This window comes from Aegilops tauschii, chromosome 6, assembly GCF_002575655.3.
Source record: "Aegilops tauschii subsp. strangulata cultivar AL8/78 chromosome 6, Aet v6.0, whole genome shotgun sequence".
NCBI classification, from domain to species: domain Eukaryota; kingdom Viridiplantae; phylum Streptophyta; class Magnoliopsida; order Poales; family Poaceae; genus Aegilops; species Aegilops tauschii.
In genome coordinates, this window is record NC_053040.3 from 378,497,109 (window position 1) to 378,504,593 (window position 7,485).

Here is a 7,485-nt window from a genome sequence, read left to right on the forward strand (position 1 = left end):
TAAATTTTCATCAATATGGTAGTAGCCTCCAGAACCGGTTATCATTCCCTCCAACGACCCGGGGTTCCCGAGTCATGTCACTGTAGCCCCCGAGTCTCAAGATGACTCGAGGAGTCGGCTTGAGATTCTCCATATTTAACCGTGATATAAACCGGCATAACTTGTATATCATTGGTATTGATAACACGATGTGAACCCATAGAAGGTTGAAGCGACTGCGGCGGGTTATAAATGATCCCATATGAGTCGTGTCAACAACTCGGCCAATGGCTCCTTCCAACTAGTTGTTCGAAGTTACCCAAATTGTAGTTGCGCGACTCGTGCGCCTGCTCATTGAACCATCCAGTGCAGACGACGGCTGATAATATATGATAATTTGCCTCCAGTTTGTTGGAAGAAAACCGGGCTTCCCAAGTAGTGACTTGCTCATAATCAATAAACAACTCATCCAGACAAGTGCGGCCTGGTGTGTTGATGTAGATCAGGCCGCGAGAGACGGACGGTAAGGACGACCGTAACATCAGAGGCGGCACAGACAGATGAGTCGGCCGTGGCATTGTAAACCGGTGCGGATGGGTGAGTTGTCCTCCTTGTTGTAAGCCGGCGTGGTCGCGAGAGACGGCCACGGCGTGGTAAGCCGGCGCGGTCGCGAGAGACGGCCACGGCGTTGTAAGCCGGTGCGAGGGTCCGTTGAATAACGAAGACCACCTATGCCAAAAGATGTTGGCGTGCCTCCATCTCCGCAGTATAATATCACTGATGTGTTTAGGCCGAAAATAACCTGCCATGAAGTTGATGATCACTAGGTGAAACTGGAATCCTTCACGGGTGAACCGGCCGCGGGAGCAGACAGATGAGCCGCCCACGGCGTTGTAAGCCGGCACGGACAGGGAGAGTCGGCAGCGTCGTTGTAAGCCGGCGCAGTCGGGCGAGTTAATCACTAGCGCGGTAAGCCGCGTGGACGGGAGGGTCGGCTGGCGTGTTGATGTAGACCAGACCGCAGAGGCGGCGGCTTACACGCGTGTCCGTGAAGTTGCGTGACACAGACGAACGCCAGTAAAAATGATGCTGGCGCATGCTCCATATCCGTGGTATATCAACACTTTTGTAATGAATAATTTACCTGCGTATAACAATACTATTGGGCAGAGTGGTTGTTTTTATAAAAAATAAACAAGTACTGATAAAAAGTAAACTGAATGGATATCACCTGATGTGCCTTTTGGATAAAGTGACTGCATAGCAATCCGACCAAATGATGGCCTTCACATCCGAATAAATAACCATGCATCCATCTGGTTTTTAAGTAAGCCACGCTCCTCAATGCATTGAACTTGGGTGTCCCTGTCAACTTGTCTTTTATGTAGACAACACTTCAACGAGTGCTACTTCGTAACTGATCCTTAGCAACTCGCCACGCCATACAAACAGTCAATAGCTCGGCGCGGCACAGAGCCAGCGACGCCCAAGGCAGTAGCAACACCAGCAAAGGGAACGGCGGGAGACGCTCGTCGGTACTCATCGGAAGCGGTAACAGCAGCCAAGGCGATTTTACGTAGGGGCGGCTTAGCAACTTGGAGTTGAGGCCCAGTGCTGGCTGTTTAACGACGCCGGCGAGTGAAGACGACCGGGTGGCAGTAGTAATCGGTCACGGAGGAGCAGCGGCTCGACGGAAAAGGCGACCATGCACTCGTGCTGTTGCATGACGGTATTTAAAGAATTTCTGAGCGTACTGTTCTCCCTCAAACATACTATGACTTTAGCGGCAATTTTGACAGAACCATAGACAATAATCATCAACCCGGCCGGCTGCAGACTTCTTGTTGACCTCGGCAACTCGGATAAAAAAAATCATCTAAGAAACTCCAATTTTCTTCACACAAAATATCTTAATAGAAATCCACACATGTACACGTGGACATATATCTTTTTTTTCTTTTGCTTGATCGCTTTGCACTTGAACTAGCAGCAGAGTAGTACTATAATAATATTTCCTGATCCCCAAACGAGAGCAGTTTTCCATCAAACCTCAGGAGCCCCGCCATGCAATGATTGTTTCTTCACTCCTTGGATTTCTGCAGCCGGTTTAAACCATCATTACCAGCCTTGCTCCGTACTGATGTAGACGTGAAGAGGAGCAGCAATCTGAATCGGATCCATACATGTATTGGTGACGTCGAATCAGATTCCTGTCCGGTCTCATCTGCAGCTGAAAAAACGATCTTTGCTCGAATTCAACGGGTCGCCCTGCAACGCGTGAGGCGCCGCATGCAAACCCTAAAATCTCCACGAATCTCATATCTGCCAGTTCCAAAAATCTTTAACCATAATCCTGACCTCCCAGCGATAAATTTGCCGGCTCTGTCCACGGTCGTCCGGCGGGTCACGCGGTCGTTCCATGCTAATCTCCATTACTCATGTCAGCCGCCCTGGACGCGTTCTACCCCACGCATAGTTTTGGCGAAAAATCAATCCGGTCTTGACAGATCGTCCGGTCACAGCGGCGCGCACCATGCAACCCTAAATTTTTTTTTCAACTCAAATCCTGTACTCCCGGATCCAAAGCAAATCTTGTGTGATTGTCTCGTGCCGGCTCTTCTTCAACCGGCCAATCGTGAGTTTCTCAATCCTTGAGAGTGCGCCCTCCAAGAACTCAACACCACCGTGTGCGAGCCCCACGGTGGGCGCCAACTGTCGTGGAATTGACACGTCAGATGTCCTAGGTGTAAGGACTTAGTCGTGAGGCCAGCGCATCTATGTAGTAGCTTGAGAGGGGTTGATTGGGATAAGAGACGCAGGGCGGATCAACGCACAAGACAAGGGTTTAGACAGCTTCGGGCCCCGGGAAACATCATCCGGTAATAACCCTACGTGTTGTTTGAGGCTAGGTCTCATTATGCTCATGAGAGAATCGTCGGTAAGCCGGCTCTTTGTGTCTAGCCCTAGATATTGTTTCTTGTTGCCTGTCCCTCTTTGGGGTGCCCTGCCCCTCCTTATATAAGTTAGAGGGGCGGGTTACATGTGGAGTCCTAGTAGGACTAGGACTAGTCTATCTTCTCTTACAAGTTAATTACAAGTCCAGGTCTTGCTTCCTCGTAAAGGAAATATTCGTCATCCCTTCCTTCTTAAGCCGGCCCACCATAACATGAGCCGGCCTTCTGGGCCTTGGGCCTAGTCTTCTATCTGACCCGCCCGCCGGGTTACTAATGAGTCGCCAAGATCAGGCAGGTTATCTGTGAATCGCCAAGCTCCGGGCGGGTCACCAGTGAGTCGCCAATTCCAGCCGGGTCATACCGCGGGATATATCCCCGACAGCTGGCGAGCCGCTCCGTCGTTTTTATCGCCTGGTGGCCTCCTCCCCTCGTGTGTGGCATTAAGCTTGCCTGCCTGCTTGAAGACCCAACAGTTTCTGTTGGTGTGATTAGCTGGCTTATCAGGATGGCCGTGAATCTGACAAGATCGGTCCAATATCCTGTCGAGGATGGATGGTCCATCCTGGTTTGCCTTAAATGGCTTCTTCCGTTGACTGGGTTTCGGATTGTAAAATCCGGCGGTGACCGCTGTGTCGCGTAATCTTTCATGACTGTTGCGACTGTTGTGTTCGGTTCGTCGTGGCTTGCCATTGCCGTCTCGGATTTCGGAAGTGTCCGGGTCACTGGCGTTGTTGCTTTTATGAGCGAGCCAGTTATCTTCTCCCGCGCAAAAGTGGGTCATTAGAGCGGTAAGGGTTGTCATGGATTTGGGTCCTTCCTGGCCGAGGTGACGCACTAGCCATTCATCCCGGGCGCTATGTTTGAAGGCCGCGAGGGCTTCTGCGTCCGGACAGTCGACAATTTGGTTCTTTTTGAATAAGAACCTAGTCCAGAGCTCCCTGGCTGACTCGCCGGGCTCCTGGACAATATGACTTAGGTCATCGGCATCTGGTGGCCGGACATATGTTCCTTGGAAGTTGTCTTGAAAGGCCTCTTCCAAATCTTCCCAGTTGCCAATGGAATTTTCTGGCAGACTGTTTAGCCAGTACCGAGTTGGCCCTTTAAGCTTGAGAGGTAGGTATTTAATGGCATGAAGGTCGTCTCCGCGGGCCATGTGAATGTGGAGGAGGTAATCCTCAATCCATACCGCGGGATCTGTTGTTCCGTCGTATGATTCGATGTTGATGGGTTTAAACCCGTCTGGGAATTCATGCTCCATTACCTCGTCAGTGAAGCAGAGAGGGTGTGCGGCTCCTCTATGTTGGTCCACACTGTGAAGCACCTCCGGCGGACTCCGCTTACGGTTTTTGGACCGAGCATGGTCGGGTCTGTTGTGACCAAATAAGTAATCGTCATTACTGGTCGGGGCATGTCCCTGCAATCTGGGTGCCGATTTTGTGTGCCCTGTTCTAGCTTCCAGGTCTTGTTGGATGTCGCGAGTGTTCCCTCGAGCTGCTTTATTCTTGCTTGGACGGCCGGATGGGTTGGTGTGGTGCTCTGCTTGGGCTGCTGCTTTGTCCGGACCGGACTGTGGTCGGCCTACCTCATTATTCGATGGTTGTGTGGGCTCCAACACCGTGCCATCGTATTGAGGGAGCCACCTATACTGGGGTGACTTTTGTCTGGGCCACTAAGGCTGTATTCTTCAGCGGCCAGGACCTCGGTCCATCTATCATTGAGCAAATCTTGGCTCACTTGAAGCTGCAGCTGCTTCTTCCTTAGGCTCCCTTTGGTTTATATAGACACCGGAGGGATCTAGGGTTTACATAGAGTCGGTTACATAGGAAGGAATCTTCATAGTTGATCGCCAAGCTTGCCTTCCACGCCAAGGAGAGTCCAATCCGGACACGGGTATAGTCTTCGGCCTTCATATCTTCACAGCCCATCAGTCTGGCCCACGGATAACAGGCCGGACGCCCGAGGACCCCTTAGTCCAGGACTCCCTCGGTTATAGGCTCCCTTTTCAAAGATTATTTATTTGAAAGACCCAGCTCATTTCAAGAAGATGAGCTAGCCCTTGGGGACTACTTGATGTCTATTAACAAGATCTATATTTGAAGATCCGGCTTATCATTAACATGATAACCCGGCTCTTGGGGGCTACACAAGGGTATATGGTATGGAAGCAGACTGATCATACCTCATATTTTCTCTTCATCATATTAACCATACTAGCATCCATGTCTCGACTTGTGGAGAGGCGTCTCAGATAGCCTGCGTGCAGTTCATCTGCGTTGAAGTCCTCATAGCTTGGCAGTTCAAGTTTGGACTTCCCCTTCTCAGACAAGGGCGCCTCATCTTTAGCGGTGAGCTTTGTCGACACATTGGAGATTTATTGAGGTTTATAAGTGTTGGGGATATGACTATTGGGTATAACCCGCCCAGAAGGGGCCGGGTCATACCACTGGTGACTTAAAAGATGAAGACGGAGGGTCATGAAGCAAGCCTATTGAAGGCCCAAGACCCAGAGGCGACTTGAGGCCCAAGAGGATGAACCGCCATATGTTTAACTTGTACTGTAAGGCAAACTTAGTTAGTCACCGAGCCGGACACGATGTGTATGAGCCGGCCGGGACTCTGTAAGCCGCCGGGCATCAACCTGTGTATATAAACGGGTGACCCGGCGGCGAGTTAAGACAGGAAACAACAAGTCGGGAACTAGGTCAAGTGTATTCGCTCCCTGGTAATCGAAACCCAAGCAATACAATCTAAAGCAGGAATGGGCTTTTACCTCGTTGAGGGGCCGAACCTGGGTAAACTCTCTGTGTCCTTTGTCCCATTTAACCCCTTCAAGCTAACCTAGTTGCGATGGCTCCACACCTAAGTCCTTTTGCTAGGGCATCTGCCGTGTTAAGTCCATGACAGTTGGTGCCCACCATGGGCCAGCACACGCTGGTGTCGAGTTCTTGAAGGGCAACTTCGCAGGGATCAAGGGATACGTCGTGGGCCAGATGACCAAGAGTTGTCGCGGCAAGCTCTACATCGACGACGCTGGCTGGGGCCCCGAGGCCGGCTCAATTGAGTACGGGTACCGGGTCCCCTTCGGCGGAATCCACGTCTTCATCGGCAAGATCGGTGAGTCGGGCCCTGAGCCGGACACCTGCACCGACATCGTCGAGACAGCTCAGCGTGCACGACGCGCCAAGGTTCAACCCGCAGTGAAGCATGCTTTCGTGGGTTTTATTCAAGGAGTGGATCTTGAGGAAGGATCTGTGTCCGGCGGAGAGACGACCATCTACTCTGGTGATGAGTCCTCAACCGGCGAGACCGATTCCATTTATCAACTGCAAGATGGTGGGCTTGGGGGTTGTTCCGATGGCGACAGTATTCCGAACCCCTATGAGCCGCCGAGCCGGGTTGCCATTTTCACGGCTGGCACACAACCAATGCTTAATTCAACAACTGTTGCTGCTATGACTTCCAGTTCAACGACTGCGGCGACGGCCGGAGGGAGCGGTTCTGCGCGCCCGCCGGCTCAGGTTCTGACCGGGCTTTTGGATGCTTTGGCTACTTTAATGGGGGCAGAGATAACCCCAGAGACTCAAGAACAGCATAAGGTGGATGTTGCAAAACTGCGAGATGAGATAGCTCAAGCTAAGGAAGAACTTGCTACTGAGAACGCTAGGATGGCGACAGAGCGAGCCGCCTTGGATGCGCAATCACAGCGGATACAGGCAGAGTCGTTCTGGCTCACCTTGGATCAGAATGCTTCTAATGTTGTTATGAGGAGAAGGCATCAGACCCGTCTACCCACAGAGTATGAGGCTAGGAACCTTTTCAACACGCCTGGAGCAGGGCCAAGCAATCCACCTAAGGTAAACCGGGCTGCTGAGGCGCCTGGGACCGGAACGGTGGCTCAACCATGTGTTGCAGACCCACCTCATTTGAATTTGACTCCGCCTCAGCGCGTTTCGACACCGCCGGGTCATTATTCTAACCCTCTGGACAATATGATAGTTGCGGCTATGTGATTGGCGACTCTCCCTATTGAAAATGAGTCTCTAGCTGCGATGGAAATACGGAGGGCCAGAGAGCTTCTTCAGACGGTCGTTGCTCAACAGGCGGCTTATTCATACAACCATGATCGGATTCATTCAACCCTGCTTCCAAGCCGGAGTTATAGCAGGCATATTGATTCGCCAGCAGTCTCAAGCAGTGAGCAGCACCATAACCAGCCCCGTAGGCTTGACCCGCCGCGTGCTGGTAATGATGCTCGGGCTTTGGTGGATCAGGGCAGGGCACGTCGAGAGGCTGAGCTGGCGGCTCAACAACAGTCTTCGGTTTACCCAGCGGCGTTTGTGGAGGCGGGAGTGACCTCTAGAACCCTTGGTGTACCATGTTTAGTACCGGCTCTACGTAACGAGTGCTTGCCTAAGGATTTCAAAGGCCCCCGCAAGGTGCCTAATTACACGGCAGATCAGCCCCAGAGGCTTGGATCAAGAGTTATGAGATGGCTATGGAGATGTTGGACGTCAGTGATGTTGCATGTGCTAAATACTTCACCATGATGTTG